Source organism: Harpia harpyja, chromosome 20 (assembly GCF_026419915.1).
Source record: "Harpia harpyja isolate bHarHar1 chromosome 20, bHarHar1 primary haplotype, whole genome shotgun sequence".
Lineage (NCBI taxonomy): Eukaryota > Metazoa > Chordata > Aves > Accipitriformes > Accipitridae > Harpia > Harpia harpyja.
In genome coordinates this window covers 9,800,388-9,819,239 of record NC_068959.1, presented here as the reverse complement: position 1 = coordinate 9,819,239, position 18,852 = coordinate 9,800,388, and the positions used below count along the sequence as shown (strand labels likewise).

Sequence of the window (18,852 nt, the reverse complement as noted above, 5' to 3'; positions counted from 1 at the left end):
GGGCTCGAGACAGAGGAGACTTCTGTGTTCCAGTTGGGTAGCAAAGCTCTCATTTGATTTTTCTTAACACTGAACAAGTTGAACAAAGGTGCCTTATAAAGCTTTGTCGTCTTTTTCAAATACCCTCTCCCCCAGTTGGGATTATGCACTGGGTTTCTTTAAACTGGGTCTTAAAGTGTTCATGTATCACCTTGCTGGCTGAGCAGCAGGCGCTTGTGGAGGCTGTGTGTATTTGTTGTGAGCATTATGATTTCAACAATGTGTGGGAAACTCATACATTGGACAATAATGCACCATATCAAAAAAGTTGTTTAGGGTTTGAATGTGTTGGAACAAAAGAAAAAGCAAAGGGTCAAACTGCCAGCTGGTGCAAATTTCCAGTGTATACCACATGAAAGTGTCAGCCAGAGCTTTGGACAGTTTGACCAGGAATCCTTTCCCTTCTCACTTTCTCACTCACAATAAGTTGTGCTGTCCTGCTTGTTGTCAAGCCACCAGGGTGGCAGCATCTTGGGCTGGTGAAATGGCAAGTATGCATGCAGAAGAAGAAGAAAGGGAGGAAACCTGCCCCCCTCGACTTCACGAAGAAATTTTTGAGGACTTTGTTTTGCAATTTAAATGTAAAAATGGCTTGGACCCATTTTGGTTTTGCTTTTCAGATCATCATTAATTAGCTTTTCCAGTAAAAAGGAGGGCGGCAGTTTAGCCTGTCTCCCCAGAAGCAGATGGCTGAGTGCGGAAATAAAGTGTCCCAGTAGGGAGAGTGTTTCCATATATGCATTTTCAGGTTAGTGTTTAAAACACATTATTTTTTATTCAATAAAGGAAAGTTATGAAATACTAAACAACAATGATAAAATCAAAGGTGAACCAATCCATGGACAATTCTCTTACTTATGCAGCTTTTATGGAGTTATGGGAGATACAGAAAAGCTATTGTGACTGAAATTGTACCTCACACAATTTGCATTTTCCTTTTAAAGGCAGCCTGAACTTAAATGTGGCTTTTTTAAAAAGGACTAAATGAAACTAAAATAAAAACAATTAATGCATCCTGACCTTCAGAAGTGCCTTCCAGCCCTTTAAACAAAATGCAGGTTCAGTACACGCCTGCCGATTAGTTTTAGTTAATTGAAAATTATAGGATTGACCCAAGAGGAAAATTTTGTTTGCACTCCAATCACTTTTACAAATTAAGGAAAATTACCACAATTTTGTTTAGCTAAGGTTTCACACTGAGTTCACGAAATTAGCTCAGCCATCCCAACAAAGTCAGCACTTTGTTAGTGAGCACTAGAAAAAAACTAATAGTCTATGGTGTGTACAAACGAAGCATAGAAAAAGCTATGATGCTTTAGAGAACTAGGCCAAGTGTTTTTAATTAGGATTATTGGTTCATTGTAAGTTTTGAAGAACAATCAAACTAGCAGATTAGCTGTTTCTTTTAAAGCTAGAATTTCTTGCCATTCATTTTTCCCATGAGAACTTGTTTTAACTCCCACATAGCACTATTTTTTTTCTTTTCTTTTTTTTTTTTTTTTTTTTTTTTAACAAGGCCTGCAGGAAATGGACCAATTGGAAGTTGGGATACAGTAACATTCCCCAGCATCACTCCAGCCGATGGGATTTTTTCACAATGTTCTTCAGTGAACTCAGTGTTCTGGAACATATTACAAAACCACAGAGGCCAAATGTTTTCTCAGAGGAGTTTGGCCTCTGTTTTTGGCCGAAAACATTTCAGCATCACTTGCTGCTTATTTACCCTGCTATTAAGAACAAGAAAAGGAGAGAGGAGAAAAAAGGGGGGGGGGGGTGAAGAGAGAGTGTGTGAGAGACAGAGAGAGAGAAAAAGACCTGGGGTTTGTGGGCGGTGCAGGAGTTGATCAAGCGTAGTTTCCTTTCTGGTGAGAATGTCCCTGCTCGTTAATGGTCCCATTTTGTGGTCAGGTCTCATTTAGAAGAAATTATTTTTAATCAGTGTTCAACAAAATATCCCCTCAAGCCACCTGGCTGTAAACTGTTTTTTTCTTACTGTTAAGTACTTAAGTTCTCAGAAGAAAATACCCAGTGACCCATTAATTTTAGCCTTTTTTTCCCCTTTAACTGCAAATAACTTAGTAACACGATCTCTAAGTAGTCCATGTGCCATCTAGGAATCAAGGTCACATACATACAGAGAAATCCTGGCTTTTGTAAGTATTTTTGAAAGAAATAAACCAGTGTCAATCCTGTGCTTACAAGAAAACATAAGTTTTTTATTTTCCATCTGCAAAGCAAGCCATTAGCATGCACTTACAGAGCAATTATTTCTTAAATTTTAAGTTTTGACATTCCTGAGAGAAGGTTATTAGAAATACAGAAGTCTGAACACATCTTGCATGTGTGTTCATTTTGGAATAGTATTCGAAGTCCATATTGCACCCAGAAATACCCAAACGTGCTGGTCAGTATTTCCCTGTGGCACCTTTCACCTGTAAGTCTCCTCTGGTATTGAAGAGCACTGAATGAATTAAGCTTCATGTCACAACTTAGGAGTCAGATATGTATCACTACCATTGTTGTAGGACTGGAGAAACTGAGATGAAGGAAGAAGCCATTAGGGATACAAGTCCATAGGTAGTTTGCAAAGGTGACTCAGGACATATATAGTTGAGTTAAATAAGGGATAAGAATTGGCACAAATTTGTGATACCCGGACAGACCTTTGAGGTTTTGTTTTGTTTCAATTTAAACAAATGAGTGCATCGTGGACAACATGATTTTCACAGATGAATTTTGCTATGGTACTAAACTGTGAGATTTGAGTGGGACTGCATTAATGTAAGTGAAAGGAGAATTTATCTCACTGCATATTGGGAAGGACATATGGAAGGTCCATAAAAATGCATTATGCTGTGTCTTCTGCCACCTGCTCAGTTTAAGGTTTTGTGCTTTTGTTCCCAAACTAGAGCAAAGGACTACATGGGGCCAGAAGTATCTAGCTTTGTCACTCAGGTTATGTACACCACACGGGGTTAATTCAGATTCTTGGCTGAGCAGTACCCCAAATACTGTTCCTTTTTTTGAAAATTGGTTACGTGGTTGGATACAGGTTGGAATTTAGGGACCATTTTCATTTGCATTAGTCTTGCAGGGAGGCTGCAGGCTAAACCATTTGTGTGCTGACGGGGTACCTAGAGAAACAGGCAAGTTCCCCCCAGTTCATTTGGGGCTTATTATATGCTATGGGAGGTGGTATGTCTCTAGAAGTGCTACTAACAGGGATGGGTGGATGTAGGGTCAGTGTAGACGCACGGGGCTTGCTGTGCAGTGTGAATAACCCAGATGCTGAGCGCTGATCCTCCAGGATAATTGTGACGAAGGCCGAGTGGGTCAGAGTGGAGCACTGCCGAGACTGACCAGTGTTTGCATTACGCTTTTGGGCCATTGTGTGTAGAGTGATGTAGAAATGCTAGCGCTGTGAAGGTCAGGATATTCACAGAATTTCTGGGAAACCGCCGCTTTCTCTGAAATGTCATAGGGTTTCTCAGAGCACTTTTCACTCCCCTAGTTGCTACAAAGAAGAAATAGCCTCATGTGGAAAAGTCTCTGCTCCATCCTCATTTCACCCTTTATTTACTTCCAAAAACAATTGAATCTGTGTACAAACAGGAAGAGCCTTGCACATCACAGAAGATTTGGGTAACGTTTTCAAAAGCCTTGATTTTAGGTGGCTTCATTTTTAGGTTTTTATCTTTAAATGGTTTAATTTGCAGAAGCACAGGGGTAGTTGTCTTCCGAGAATCATTCTTTTTTCATTTCTTAAGTCAAATACCTCCAAGAGTAAGAGTCTGAAAACTACCCGTCACCATTTAAAATTTCAGTCCATGGCCCTAGATGCAGAGCTTTAAGTCATGTATACAGATCTGGTCAGAATTGGAACTACTCACAAGGTGATCTCCAGTCCCTAAAGTTTCCAGCCTGGTAAACTTCAGTGATTCCTTTGCTAGGAAAATTTTCTGCTTTCAAGAAGGCACCAATAACTATGCAAAGTTCAAAAGATAGATAATCAATGAAGCAATCAGTTTTCAGAATGGAGAGTTCTGGAGTTTGTAGACTTAATAAAAAAAAAAAAAAAAAAAGAAGAAAAAGGAAGTGATGATAAGAGACAGACTGGCGGCTGTCAAGAGGTTCCTGTAGCCCCACTGGAGCCTTTCTTTATCCCTGTGGGCCAGGGTTTGACCCTTACACCAGCTAACCTTGGCCATAGCTGTGTATCTGTTAGTTCCTGAGAAATGTTAAAACCTAGTGGCAGTTATTCTCAACATTAGTAATACACAACCTCATTAGTTTTACAATGCCTCATTCATGTGTGTTTATTATTAAATCATGAGCACTTAAATAGCTGATTAGTATAAATGAGAAGAGAAGGCCACCATCAACAGAACCATAAAAATAAAATAAAAAAGCCAGCATCTCTGATGCTTTCTTGGGTTTTATCCTGATGTGTTTATAAAATTCTTCACCCCCAAAGATATGACGATCATTAATCTGAAATGAAATATAGAGCACATCACTTCTCCAGAAGAGTGACCAGCTATGAGATCTGGTAGCTAGCAAATGAATGCCATTTGTTTTTAACAGCAGTTTTTATCTGCCTTTCACTAGTAAATATTAATAGCAGTGGTAGAATAAAAAGTATCAGATGTCGCAAAGTTAAATAGTCACGGAGTGCTACAGAAGAATGGAACAAAATCCCTCCATACAAAGAAATGTATAAAGTTTAAAGTAAGAGCTGGTGTCTGTTCTTAAAAGCAGGAGAGCCCTGCGCTGCAGGTTACCCTATGCTTTGGACGCTCAATATAAAGTCTGTTCCTGATCTCAGACAGACTCTACAGAGGACAGAGGAGAGATGATAAATCCTAAGTATAGCACAATCAAGTAAGGAAGAATGAAATTAAATCCTTTGTAAATGTAGTCTTTTACTGGTGAATTTAATTAATGGCTCTGGAAACAAGCAAAAAAACCCCCTCATAACAGCTATCTGAAAAATGTCCTAATGCTGAGTTCACTGGGTTCCCCCTTCATCTCATTGTGCCGAGCGTTCGTTCCCAGCTGGACCTTGCCATGGGGACACACCGGAGGCATCAGGTGGTGTGTGGAGCTCAGAGATGGACCTGTCATTGGGGTGGTGTGTTGGGCTGAAGAAGTTAAGCTGTACGCGTGGCTTTCTGCTACCATAGGAGTTTGCCATAGTCACTGAAGAACTGAGTCCTCATGGCACCGCCGCGGGGTCCGGGATGCTTGAAGGTAAAATACAGATGGGGAAAAAAGGGAGGGATTCGTGCAGTCTTTCCCTCCAAGCACCCACATCAGTGATGTCATCTTGGATGTTACCTGCCCTTGCAAAGGAAAGTTGCCCTCAGGAAATCTCTATTTGAGTTTAAGCTTGAACCTGGCCCTTTCTAAGTTCCAGTCCATTAACTTAGTTACTCTGCTGAGTTAACACCTGGTCTGCCTGGCCTGTCTGGAAATTTTTTTTTTTTGGGGGGGGGGAAATGATTGCAATTGTTTTGGAACAAGTTTTCCTAGATGAAATAACTTCAGTCTTTATTATTTGGTGATGGGCTTGGGGGTTAATGTTGTTCCAAAAGTGTTTGTTTTGAAGTTTGTTAGGATGTGCTTAGTGGAGTGAAGTATGGACAGTTATCAGGGTTGACTATTAAGAATATTAGGGTTGTTGGTTTGCATTGCAGAAATTCAGGAAAGGAAGCTGGGAGGAATCCAAATTGATTGCAGGGAAAAAGGTCTTACCAGAGAGTGAGGAGGTGGTGGAGGTAGACTGGAAAATCCCTTTTGTATGCTAATAGGGACACAGAATCCTCGTATCTTTGGTATCTCTTAAACCCTGGCAGCACCATAACACACTGCAAAAAACAATCACTAAAAGTGTGCAGTGTACCTGTAGGACAGCTGCAAAATGAAAGCAATTACAGCAACCATCAGAATAAAGCTGGCTGTGAAGGAAACATATTATTTTGCATATTTTATGTATACACTTTCCAAGAAATATGACCTTTATTTTCTAGTTAGAGGGAAGTGCAATCAGAGTCTACGCAGCAAAGGGTAGCTGGATCATTAAAAAGAATATTTTCTCTGATATTAGAAGTCTAAATGGGCACTAGTCCTTATTCACAACCTTGGCTGTTTCTGTCTGCCCTGAGTTAATAAGTGATAAGGCCAAAAGAGAAATAAATCACTGAAGTCCCTGTCCAAAGAAAACATATTGACTACAGCCAAGCAAATAACAGCCCATAACCAATGGTCCCATTCATCATTCATGTAATAGGGATATAAAGTATTCTCTACCTATGAAACCATAGAGTAGGAAAAAGCCTGATAAGCCCCCAATCCAAGCTATGTGATTTGATTATTAAAGGACATGAACTGTTTGTCACATACCTTTAATCTTTAAGATGTGTTGCCATTTCTAAACTATAAATTTGTGGTAAAGGATTAGAAAGCTATTAACGATAAAGGTATAAACTAGACTTTATAAGGATTCCTGCAATTGTCATGCAACCCTGTAGACCCTTGGAACCTTAACCTATTGAATATGATATAACATAGTTATCTGACCTTCAAAGCCAATAAACCATTTTTTGCTTTTCAAGTTCCAGACTTACTCCATGATAAATTAACCCTCGGGGTTCACAAAATAAGCCTTGTAAATTCTTTTCTTTATCCCCACCCCAAACCCTTTAAATTTTCATGCCTTTGCTTCAAAACTCTCTTATTCCAGACTGAAATTGTTAATCTTTTTTTATTCTCCTTTTAGCTCATGTCAGTTGATAAGATATTATTCCCTCTTTTAAAAAAATGGCCAATAAAACAGAGAGCTGAGATGAATTTCTAAAAAGCCTGAATTGCCCTCTGTTTCTACAGGGGCTTCACTGCCTTGTTTCTTAACGTATGGGTATTCAGATTAGACAAATACCACAGGAATGGACATTTATAGTAGCAGCAGTGGCTGTACTGCTTACCTTAATGCATTTTGATCCTGTGCCCCGAGAAGAGGGACAAGGCACTATCTTTTTACCGGTCCAGAAAGCAGACTCCTCGGCTACTTGTTGCCACTGCAGTATTTCATAGACGGTTAGCTGGGAATTCTGGCTGCCTTGCAGGCATATATGTACCTAACTCATCCTTCCTGTGCTTCTCATAGGGTGCAGCAGTTTTTGATTTCTGCCTGGAACCGTGATGCAGGATTTACTGTGTGTTGTTGAAAAATGGCCAAACTGTGGGCTAGGCTGTCAGAGGTGCCCGTGCGCACAGCACGCTGGCTCTGGCGAGGAAGTCAGAATGTGAATTTAGTGCATGGCCGCCTGAGGCATACTCTTGCACAGCACTACCTGCAAAATAGCCTCCTTAACATGTGCTTAAACCTTTGAGGTTCTTGTTAGTGAGGGTTCATTTTGCTTAGGCATTTTGTTACACAAGTAAACGCTGTGTGGCTGGCTCAGACCAGCAGTGTGGTGTGGAGCCATCGTTCCCCAGAGGCAGGACTTGAGCAGCCTCGCTTGCTTTGTGCTTGTACTAGCACCTCTACACAGCCAGTAATGCTTATCTAGCCTGGTTAAAGCTTGCCAACAGCAATGGCTACAGAGTAGACGTGCCCCAATATAGTCCATGTCTACAGATTCAAGCTTTTTTGTTAATATATAGATAAAAGGAAAATCTTGTACTTGCAGCCTTTCATCTCAGTGGATGCAAGACCAATTTATTGCATGGAGTGTGAAGTTCTTTGTACTTTTCTGCTATCTTGCAAGAACTCACACAGGCTCTTCTGCTTAGTTATGAAGATATCAAGTGCATAAGTGATGTGGCCTGCCGTTGTGTCTGGATAGAGATGCTGGAAACAGTTTAGTCCCAGTATGACTAGGGTCAATCTATCTTGGCAGCTTCTCGGGCTTGCCCAAGAGGCTGCAGCGTTGCCTCCTGGTGCAGGCTGTAGTGTCCATTGTTACTTTATCTAAAGCCAGTTTGAGTATTTCTGCATGTAACATATTGCAGTCTGCAGTGCAGACACGCCCTTGTAGGCTGGAGAGATGCTGTCCTGCTGGCACCACAGGAGCCAACAGAGGGAAAGACAAGCAACTCAGAAAGGAAGGGAATTGTAATGGTGGTGTTTTAAATGATCTGAGACATTTGGCAATAGTCCACATTTATTTAATGATAATGGCTGACTAATGTCTTAGAGAAAGTAGAATTTCTTGAAGATTCAACTGCACAAAAGTTTCAACAATCTCAACAAACTTGCGTAGGACCTTCTGGCAGATCTCTGTGGCCACCCAGTTGCTGATGTTGCTAAGGAAGAACATTGTGGTGTTAATACTACTGCTTTTTTTTTTTTAAATTTCTCCAACTTCGCCCTCCTCCCCCCCACCCCAAAATAAAAATCTCAAGCCCAATTGTTTGAGGTCTGTATGCAACTCTATAACCTTCACTGAAAGGTATTTTGCCATTGGATCTTGCCATTGGTCTGTTGTGATCTCTGCGGTTAAGTACAGAAGTATAAAACCATCATTACTTAATTCTGCCAAGCCAACCTTATGCAGATCTTTTATTCCACAAGGTAGGATAGAAGTTATTTAATGTATTAGTACACAAACATGTTAGCATGACATAAATTAGACTGTGGTTTTGCAGCATGTCAGCTATTCTGCATGAACTTCTTTCATACCCCCGCTGAACTTAGACTACCAAGTACCAGCTAGTTCATGGCAGTTTACACCTTGGGGAGATAAGTGTGAACCATCCATTCAGTATCACAATAAAGAGCCTGGATTTGGACAGTTAGCCTTGAAGACGTACAGTCTTGCACAGTTTGCCCTAAGGTATTTGCATGGCCATACCCACTGTTATTTCATCTTTCAGTGTATTCTTTAATTTCTCTCCTCTCCTTTCCCTCCCTTCCCAAATGTGATTTTTTTTGTCTTTTTCCTGTTGGCATAAATTGTGGTTAACCTCTTCGCATGAAGAGTTGTGGACTTGAACTGCTCTTGCATAGCACCAGGTGTCAGCATTGGTGGTTAACAAGAGGAAACCCCATTCCCAGCAGACAGAGGGTTAATTTAAAAAAAAAACAAAACAAACCCAAACCCCAAAACAAAACAGAGAGAGAAACCCCACACAATGAACTAAGAATGGTGTTTTTTTAAGTCCCCATGGGACAGAAAATGCACATGGAAATTAAGATGTAACAGTCATCCAGCAAAAATACATGTCTGTTACAACAGAAAGTGGCACCAAACTCTCCATTTCAAATCTGTGGAAATTACAGAGCAAAACCTGTGATGTCTATGAATATTTGTGAAACTTGCTGTCACTTTTTAGTACTGCAGCATCTTCCATGGTGGGCTTTTATCCCTTTTCAACATGATGAGGTCCTTTTACCTTGTCTGCATAAGATGAACCCTAGTGACCCTCTCTTTGGAGCTCTGGGGCATGATACCCCCTTGACTGTCTCAGACATCATCTTAGAAGTGGGTGAATCACCATCAGGAAACTCTTCTCTCTGTCCTCTGTCTGCAGATGGGCTCTAAACAAGTGCTCAAATATGCACTTGAATGGCTGAAGCTGGGTGAGAAGCATTACACCCACAGTGACCCCACATGCTAGATGCTGTGTAGGAAAGTAACTATTGCCCCAAGTGTTACAGTCCCATGATAGTTTCTGAAATACATGTGCATATTGTCCCGGTTTTGGTTGGGTTTTTTGTTGTTGTTGTTGTTGTTTTGTTTTGGTTTTTTTTCCTAACTTATATCCTATTCCTAGCTTTTGGTGGGGTACTTTCCTTAGAAGACTACAACTCATCAAATAAAAATACACAGTTTGTATGCTCAGGCAGTTCTAGCAGGAAGCCTGTATTTGTAAAAATGAAAGGCAAGATTTTACTGCCAGAAGTAACCATGAATTCATGTTGAAAGGTTACTTCTGCAAGGGAAATATTTTTCCAAATGTAGATCTCTGACTAGTTTCACCACTCCAAAAAGAATTCTCCCCAAAGTTCACATGCATGTTGTGCACAGCTACTAGAAATAGTTGTTACACTGTTGCTCCTAAAAATAGGTCTTTGAGTGGCTATCATACTGAAAAACAATAATATTTTCTCTAGACATTTTAAATTTTGAAGTGCTTTTGGTTCCCTTAAATCTTGCATTGAAATGTGCATGTCATTTATTTAAAAGGAAGAGAGTGAAACATGCCTCGCCTATTTGCCTTAGATTGTATTTTCCCTGGGTGTTTTTGTCAGCTTAGGCTCTGTTATTGATAGAGGGGCTCTCAGGGCAGTACATGGGTCTGGCAGGTCAGGGACAGGAACAAGAATCTGCACTACGTATCTTTTGTTCTGGAATGAAGAATTTAGTTCAGATTTCCCAAAGACAAGGCCAGTCTGCACATCGTTTCTTCACCAAAACTGTTCATCCTTGCATCGCTTGCAAGTTCTGTTAAAAAGACAAATGAACCTTCTTTAAATTGGGGCCTAAGGGAAAGGATGGAAATGACCCCCTCCCCTCTCCAATTTCCCCCATTAGACTTTTTTTCACAGATGTTCATGCTGATTAGAGCTGGGAAATAAGGGTATTTCTGTGGACCATGAATATTCATTTGTTTTTTGGCAATGAATTTCCTTCAGTTTCCCTATAGTGTTTTGCTCCCTGTGAATGTTTGAACAAGTGAGTTAGCTGAGACAGTCCATTTTAAGAAAAACTCAGAGCGTACTATGGAAAGTGAACTCTCCATAGCGTATATGTCTTTGCCTGAACAAAAGGATGTAAAACTTACTGTTCGTTGTTAAGAAACATGACTCAAAACCAGCAAACACTTATATAGGTGAGGTGATGCCCTCTCTAAACATATGCTATAAATAAAGAAATTAAACCAAAAATTTGTAACGATCCACTCTTTAATGACCTATCTATAAGGGTAAGGGTAACCAGAAAAACTATTTGACAAAAACTTGCAGCTAACAAGTTAATTGGAGAAAAAGATCTCTTTGGACAGCTACTGAGAGGGAATGGTTTGTTATGAGTTATTTGCCCCACTGTAGTACTGCTGCCCAGATCCAAAGAAGCTGCTGGACTTGCTCTTTGAGGAGTCTGTGATGTTGTGCCTAGTTAGACCAAATGGATATGAGCAGAAATCTATACAATTTCAGGTAGAAAATCCCAGGGATTTTTCTGGTTTTCCTTTTAACATTTTTAAAGTGTTATAAAAATGTTGAATGGAGATTACTGTACCTCCTACTGTTCGATCTTGTAATTCTGCAGTAAATGTGAGGCTAGAAATTGTAGCCAATGTGTAGGGAATGGCCAGGATCCTGCACTGCAGTCCATGAGCAGCCGGGCCAGGCAGACTGCATGCAGCAAGTCGGCAGAATTCCCCCGACTTCAGTGGGAATCTGCATTATCCTTTCGAATTACAACATTGCAGTCCTTGGGATCACCCAAAATTGTCATTATTTTCTGCGTAGCACCTTAATACTTACCCAGCGTGTTCTGTGGAATAATGTACACAATTTTACAATAACTATGTAATTAACTCACTTTGCTACTCCCCTCTCCAGGGAAACTCATGCTTCTATTAATGCTATTAGGAAGGTCCTATGCATAGAACAAAGAAAGTGGTGCAGCAGATGAGTTAACATGATTTGATTTGCAGATGCTTTAAACACTTAGCAGGAGACAGCTACGGAAGCTAATTAAATCACTCTAAGGTGCACAGGATTATCTGCTTTGTAAGAAACAATTTCAGTGAATTATGGTTGCCCTTTAGCTGAGGGGAAGTAAAAAGCATATTTGTTTGGAATTAAATTTCCCACGCAAAGTGCCCATCAGACCTCTCTTTCCCCATACTTCTAAAATAGTCTTCTTCTGTAGCTAATATTTTCTAGGAAAGTGAATTTTGATTTTGTAACAGTCGTGCTGCTTCCAACTTTCTTACGTAAAAATTTTCCTACTTAGCTATTGATTAGGATCTGCCTTTAAGCAGTATCTTGAGTAAAAAATCGTGTTGGTACATTCACTACCTCCTAGATACTGCATCTTATTTAGTGTACCGGAATTCCCAGTTTAAAGTAATCACAAAATTTATGGAGAAACGGATAAAAAAGGTTGTAAAATATCGATTTGGGGAAAATAATAACACAACTCATCTATAATAAGAAGAAAAATGAAGCAATAATTCAGGTGTATTGAACGGCTTGCTGCTGGAAGTATTGATCTGGTGCTTTAGTGTGCAACATCGCACCTAACGTTGCAATGGAAGAACAGCACTGCATTCCCCTGCTCATTATTTCACAGACACTATTGCCTTGTTACACGGGTCCCACAGAGCCTGGACTGCCAGCAGGGAAAGAGAGGAACCCCCAAAATAACCACAAACCTGTAATATCTTAATGTCACAGTATCCCTCTGTAACAACACACAGACATTGTGCTCCCGTGCTCCTCTTATGACAATCCAGTAGTTTGGCTTTGCTTGAGTTTTGTTGCTCTTGCTCTCGTTGCTATATGACATGTATCGCCTGTGTGCTGTATAAATGGTACCTCTGTGCTGTCTCTTTTAATGGCACATAATCAGAAATGGTGTAATTGAGGAAACATGCTTCCCTTAAATATTGACTTTCAGGATCCACATATAAAAATTCCTAATCTTATTGCAGTGTTTCCTTACTGTGGCAGTAAGCAAACATTGAAAAAAGGACAGCAAAGGTCAGTGGAATTTTAAAATAAGCGCCCCGACATTTCCACAGCATTAAACTCCATCATGCTACATTGCATTTCTGTTTATCTGCTGACATCTGCAAAGGTATCACACTTGATTGTTTGGCATAAATAATTTAGCAGCGAGAATTTTATAATGAGCACAGATAAGATTTACCTATGTAAAAAAAAATAATTAAGAAGTAAGAAATTGTGCAAGGTAAAAAATAGTGAACTCCTGTAACAGGGCAACATTTTAGCGCTTCTGAAGACAAACCTGCATCCTGCTCTGTGAGGAAGCTGCTTTATACGTGCCTGCAAACTTACTGCATCCCCCATGATCATTATCTAGAAATATGAGCCAGACCAGACGAGCAAGTTCTGAACAGATTAGGCCTCCTGCAAATTTCGGCTAACATTGATCTGCAGGATTTGCACGGGATCCTCAGCATTGTTGGGCTTGCAAGGTTTGTCCTTTTTTCCCCTTTAATCCATACAGTGCCAGAGGGGGGAGAGCAAACCAGACACTTCTGATCAAGGCATGGGGGGAAGGGAAGAAAAATGAAAGGAAGAAAATAATCTATGGCCAATGCAGAGGCCAAAGAAAATTGCTTTTTGTAAACTGCAAGGCCCTGCAGTAAGACTCTTGAACCGGCGGTACCGAAGTGAGCCCAGGTTGCCATGGCCATAGCATCTCCCCATGCCCTGCTTTCCCAGGCACAAGTTCTCCCTCCATCGGTGTGTGTTTTCCCTGGGCGAGGAGGACTGAGGAGCGTGCTGCGGCCGCAGACCTGGGAGGTTTAAGATTCCTTTCATTTGCATGCTTGCAGGTCTACGCTGGCTCAGGAAGCAGAAAACGTGCAATTGTTTTTGTAACCTAAATAACATTTCTAGTTTAGAAACCCCGGGGGAAAAATCATTGTCAAGCTGGCAGGTTGAGATGGCATGATGATAAATGACTGAGGTGTGTGTTCTGACTCTGCGGGGACACGTGGGGTGAAGAAAACCCTCTTCTCTTGCACTTTTTGCATCTACAGTCAGGAAGGAACAATTGCAGTCTGAAGACATACTCTTGCCTCTGCAAAGAGGTAGGACCGTGCCTTTCTATTCACTGAAAGAATTATTTTCTTGCGGGTCAAGGTGTTTGTGGTGTAGCATCTTTTTAAGGCACTGGCAACAGTTGTGGGTTTTTTCTGGCTTTGGTGATTACAGTCATAAGACAGACAAAAAATGTGTGTTATGGCTAACACAGGAAACGACTATAGCATGGGGTGTCAATAGAGCAGTTAAGCAGTTTCATCAGTTCGCACACGTGTTTTTTTAGAAAACAGTTTGAGACTTACACTGTTATTGGCCAATGAAGGTTTTCTTACAAAAACAAATTTCCTAGGGATTTGTGTAATAAAGTCTAAAGCTGCATGAAATTCATCACAGATATTTTCTCAAATTTGTGCAGTAATTCCCTAATAACTTTTATCCCTCTAGATTTCACAAATTTGGTAATTTGAGATTTTAGGGAAGGTTTGGTTTTTTTTTTCCAAAGTACTACTTACAGTGCCAGAATTTTTTTCAGGGAAATTGATTTTTTCACATATGCTCTCATAATGCAAACTTATTTTGCACTAAAATTAATTAAAAATGTGTCTCTCCTGTTAATTTACTCGTTCTTTTCAGCAGCTCTGCACACTTCTAAACATTCTAAAGAAAACTGATAAAGGCTCCATATTTACATACATTACTAGCTAATTTTCACTTTTATTTTCATTAAAAACAGTGTAAGTTGGTATCCTTTAAGTTTCAAGAACATCCTTACTTAGAAGCAGCTAAAGAACTTGGTGAAAGTCAAGGAAACTCTGTAGGTTACTTAACTGCTCTATTAAATTAGGAATCTTAATTGTCAACTGTTGCAAAGTTTCATGGGATTATTCTAAGAATTATGATACCTACAGTCCTTACAGTAAGTCTTGACCGCCTGACTACAAGCGTTTAGTGGACTTTCCATCTTGTATTTTGATCTCCACTGTCCCATTTCATAGCCCTGCTGACTGATAGGCTTGGTTGGACTTGGGTTGTCTCCCAGTATATCCTGAGCTAAGCCCACTCACTTCTCTGTGGGCAGCACTGGCAGGATCCCTTCTTAAGGTTTGCTTTATGCTGCTCTTACCTACTCCAGGGCATCTTCCATCTCCTCTAAAACCTCTGTTGGACCATTGTTGCTGAAGGAAAGCTGGGTAGCCTTTAATATGATTTAAGATCCTAATATATGTCTTGTAATTATAGGTATGGGTACAGTAGGTAAAGCCACACACTGATTTGAGTCCCACATACCTCTTGGGCAAAATAAATATTGGCTCTGTCTTCTATTGGCTTTCATTTCTACTCTTGTTTTGTTAGTTCCATGTAAGTATTTATCCAAGCCTTTTTAATATGGTCTGAATAGGGCTGCTTTGCACGGCACTTTTTGACAATTACTGGTACCTTCTGAAAGAGCAAGATGGTTATGTACACAGCATTTTCTTATTAGAAGATTTCCTGTAACACATGTATGCAGCTTGATTTCTTTTAAGCTCTAGTCCAGTAAAACAGGGGAAAAAATGCTAGAGCAATCTTGTTAAATTGCTCAGAGCTTATTTAGATAAAGAATTACTTGGTGCTTTTCTTAGTACATTGTATAGTTGCTTTTTTTTCGCAGTCATCTTTTTTGCATTTTGTACTTTGTTATTCTGATGATGCTGAAAGACAAAGAAACAAACTCCTCTCCGTAATTCACTCCAAAGAACGTACCATCTCTTTCTATTTTCTTGTTAAAACCAAATTGTGTGCAATTTGTAGGAAATTGAAACCACATTTTTCACTTAACTTTCCAAAATTAAAATTTATGAGGAAAAAGAAGCAATAAAGCAGTTACAATCTGGTCATCTATAATTATCTCTGTGGTTGGAGTAGTTCCACATTTAAAGAAAGTGACACCAAAAGTTTATCAAGCTTGTGTCACTATCAAAAATTTCACTTCTCTTTTATTATTTCAGACCACAAGAACTGCTGAAACCAGTATTATGCACTTGGAAATTATCCTGGTGAAAAAGGAATTGGGTGATCTATAAAAACAAAGCTTTTCTTCTAACTGAGAAACACAGAACAGCATTTATCTTCCTTACTCATTTATTTTAGAATGTCAGTGTTAAAATAAATTTAATGAATTGTGCTCTTTAAGCTGATTTAATGGAATTTGTTGTGAAAAAGCTTAATTTTCCTCTAGATCTATTTCTATGTATGTTTCACATTTTTCTTTTTCTTTTGCTGTTGCGTTTCCCCTCTACTGCATTGCTTGCTCTCCGGGAACAATGGAAATGACAGTCCAGTGCCAGAAATCTCGACTGCTCCAGCTCTAGAATGTTAGTGGCACTTGCTTTAGTTTTCTCATTTTGCCTTTTTTGTCTCTGAATTAAAATCAAGCCAAATGATGGATGCCCATTACAATCAATTGTTTCAGACAAGCCACCAAAAGTATTGTAGGATTCATTTACATTTAATCAAATTACACTTTATTTGCAATTCAGGGAAATGAGAACTCTGCAGTAAATCAAATATTTCCTCTCCAAGGGCCCCATTCAGCAGAAAATATCCACAGTCTTCCAAGCTGGTGCCTCAATGTATGTAGCAAATCTTCCAGCGGGAGGAGAGCTTGTGCCAACAAACCATCTATCGCGGTGTCTTTTCAACATTTTTCAGGGTTGTGGACACCTAAATATTTTCCAGTACAAATGCAAACCCTTGAACAATGAGTTGTGCAGTGACTTTAAGCCTGCTGACAATAGACTTGTGTCTCTCAGTTCCCTTTCACGGACCACCAAGAAACAGTTGCAGGACTTCTGGGGTCTTGGAGGCTTGTACACCACAGGTTGAAAAATACTGATCTTTACTTTGTAGATTCTGTTATTTTAATGGGAAATTAATGACAGTCACTAAATGTCATTTTTTCTGGGGTGTTAACATGTCTCCAAAAGATTTCATAATGGCTGGGAATAAATTAAGAGTGCAAATACATTAAAAAACTTCAATTAGAATAAATTCTACTTGAAGGCATTAGTACAGTGTTGGACAGATACTCATTTTTACTCATTAGTGCCTTAAGGAGAAGTTAGGAAACTTTATTTGCTTTGGAACAGGAGGTAATCTTTGACTCACAGCTCCTTTCCTATGCAGTTTACTACTGAAAAATTGTGCCCAACAGGCGATTCTTTTACCCTTGCCCATCACAGCACAGAGTAACGAATTTTGAATCTTGCCACTTGTGATTGTTCACATATTTAGTCAGCTAAAACTTGAAAACTAGCAGGATCTTGTATCACCTGATGACCACCTAGCAGACACTGCAAACTGCAGATCCACAGTACTGGTGAGAAGGAGCTTGTCATCCAAATGCAGAAAGCCTAATTTTTAGTCTCAGACTTCCTGTGTGATTTTGATTCTGTTACTTACAGTCAGAATTTTAATTGTATTTAGAGTCCTGAAAGTTCATATAGGTGCCTGCTGGGATTTTTAAATAGGCATAAGTACCTAAATTTTATGCCTTTGTTCCTGAGCTCTAAAATGGAGATATAATGCAGGACTACTATAAATTACAGGGAATGTATGATGCCAAATGACGTGGAAAGAGCTCTTATACTAAGGCAAAAAACCCACTGCATAGGTACCCAGCAAAGAGGGTTACTTCTTTCTTGCTCTTGGAAATACATCTTCATTGCTGGGGAAATACCCTGAAACTTGAGGGCCCCACAGCCATAATCTGATTGAAATACAGAGCTTTTAATGCTTAAAAAAAAATTCTGACCAAATCATGTAATGTGTTCTTTAATCCAGTAGGATTGAAGAGCCTAACCAATAATAAATAATGATTTGCATGCTTAGCAGTTAAATGTAATAAAAATCAACCCTGAGTACTTTTTCAAGAGTACTTGAAACTGAATTCTGCCATCTGATACTTACACCAAAATTCGGTGGGTCAGTGTCCATCACTCATGATTGGCTGAAGTAAGATGTCTGCTGCCTTTGGAATAATATGGTATTTCACAGCATAACAAGCTTTAAACCAGAGCTGGATTAGTCCCATCTCTCCCTTTCCAATAATTTTTAGTTTCTGAATATTTGAATGTTGAAAAAATAGTATTTTTTTCTAGTTTTGTTAGAGGTGCTCAGGAGATGATGTATTTAGTTTCCTGTTATATATGTTTCAGTACATGTTTTATTTTATACTTGTGATAAACTACTGAAATAGTAGTTTTTGAAGGGGGCTCTGTCATGCTGCTGGTGTGGGCAAATTGCAGAAGGAAAGGGAACGAAGGAGAATGACATGTCTCGGTCATCTTGAGTAGAGCAGGAGAATCCTGTGAGAATTTTTTGCCTCTCTTGCTCATTCACTTTTGTTTTGTGCAACAAGAAAAGTCTGGAAGAAAAAAGTGACATTACGTTTCCCTTTGCTGTTTGGAGAAAGCATCTATCAGTTTGCAAGTCCTAGGCTTAAATATCATTGCTGCGTCTTTCCCAGCTTTGGCTATGATGAGCTAGGATGTATCTTCTCCAGCAGTAATCTACCACTTGCTACAGGTGAGAGGAAGGATTGTCCCCTTTCTGGGCCTATGCACACACAGATACAAAGCATGTGCAAAATTATCTGCTAGGAGATGCAGATAACACGTTTTCAGCCACACAACCACTTATACACAGACATGTACATACACATAATATTTTTATATGGCGTTATTTAAGAGAAGATTGTTAGGTCTTTGTTAAGTAAAGTTGTAAAAAGAGCACATTTTTTAGGACAATCAATTATGCAAGCACATTAGTATTTAATATGACACAGTACCTTGTCAGTGTCCATTTTTTACTCAATCCGCTACAACTTTAGATTTATTTTGAATAATTACCTTTGCCACTGAATGTGTATCATCCCCTCAGTTAGGGAAGAGACCACACAGAATGTAAAAATCAATGCCAACAATGTGAGTAAACTCCACTGGTGGGAATCTCCTTTCTTGAGAGACCTCTCAGGTGTGGTCTGTACCCCCCTGCCTGTCCCCAAGCTCTGCAAGTATAGGCATTGC

The 18,852-nt window shown here is 39.6% G+C and overlaps 1 protein-coding gene across 7 annotated transcripts in view; it reads left to right on the top strand.

Annotated features, from left to right (window-relative positions):
• EBF1 (EBF transcription factor 1) overlaps nt 1–18,852 on the top strand; it is a 285,268-nt gene that overhangs the window by 217,404 nt on the left and 49,012 nt on the right. The gene's annotated exons all lie outside the window — the stretch shown is intronic.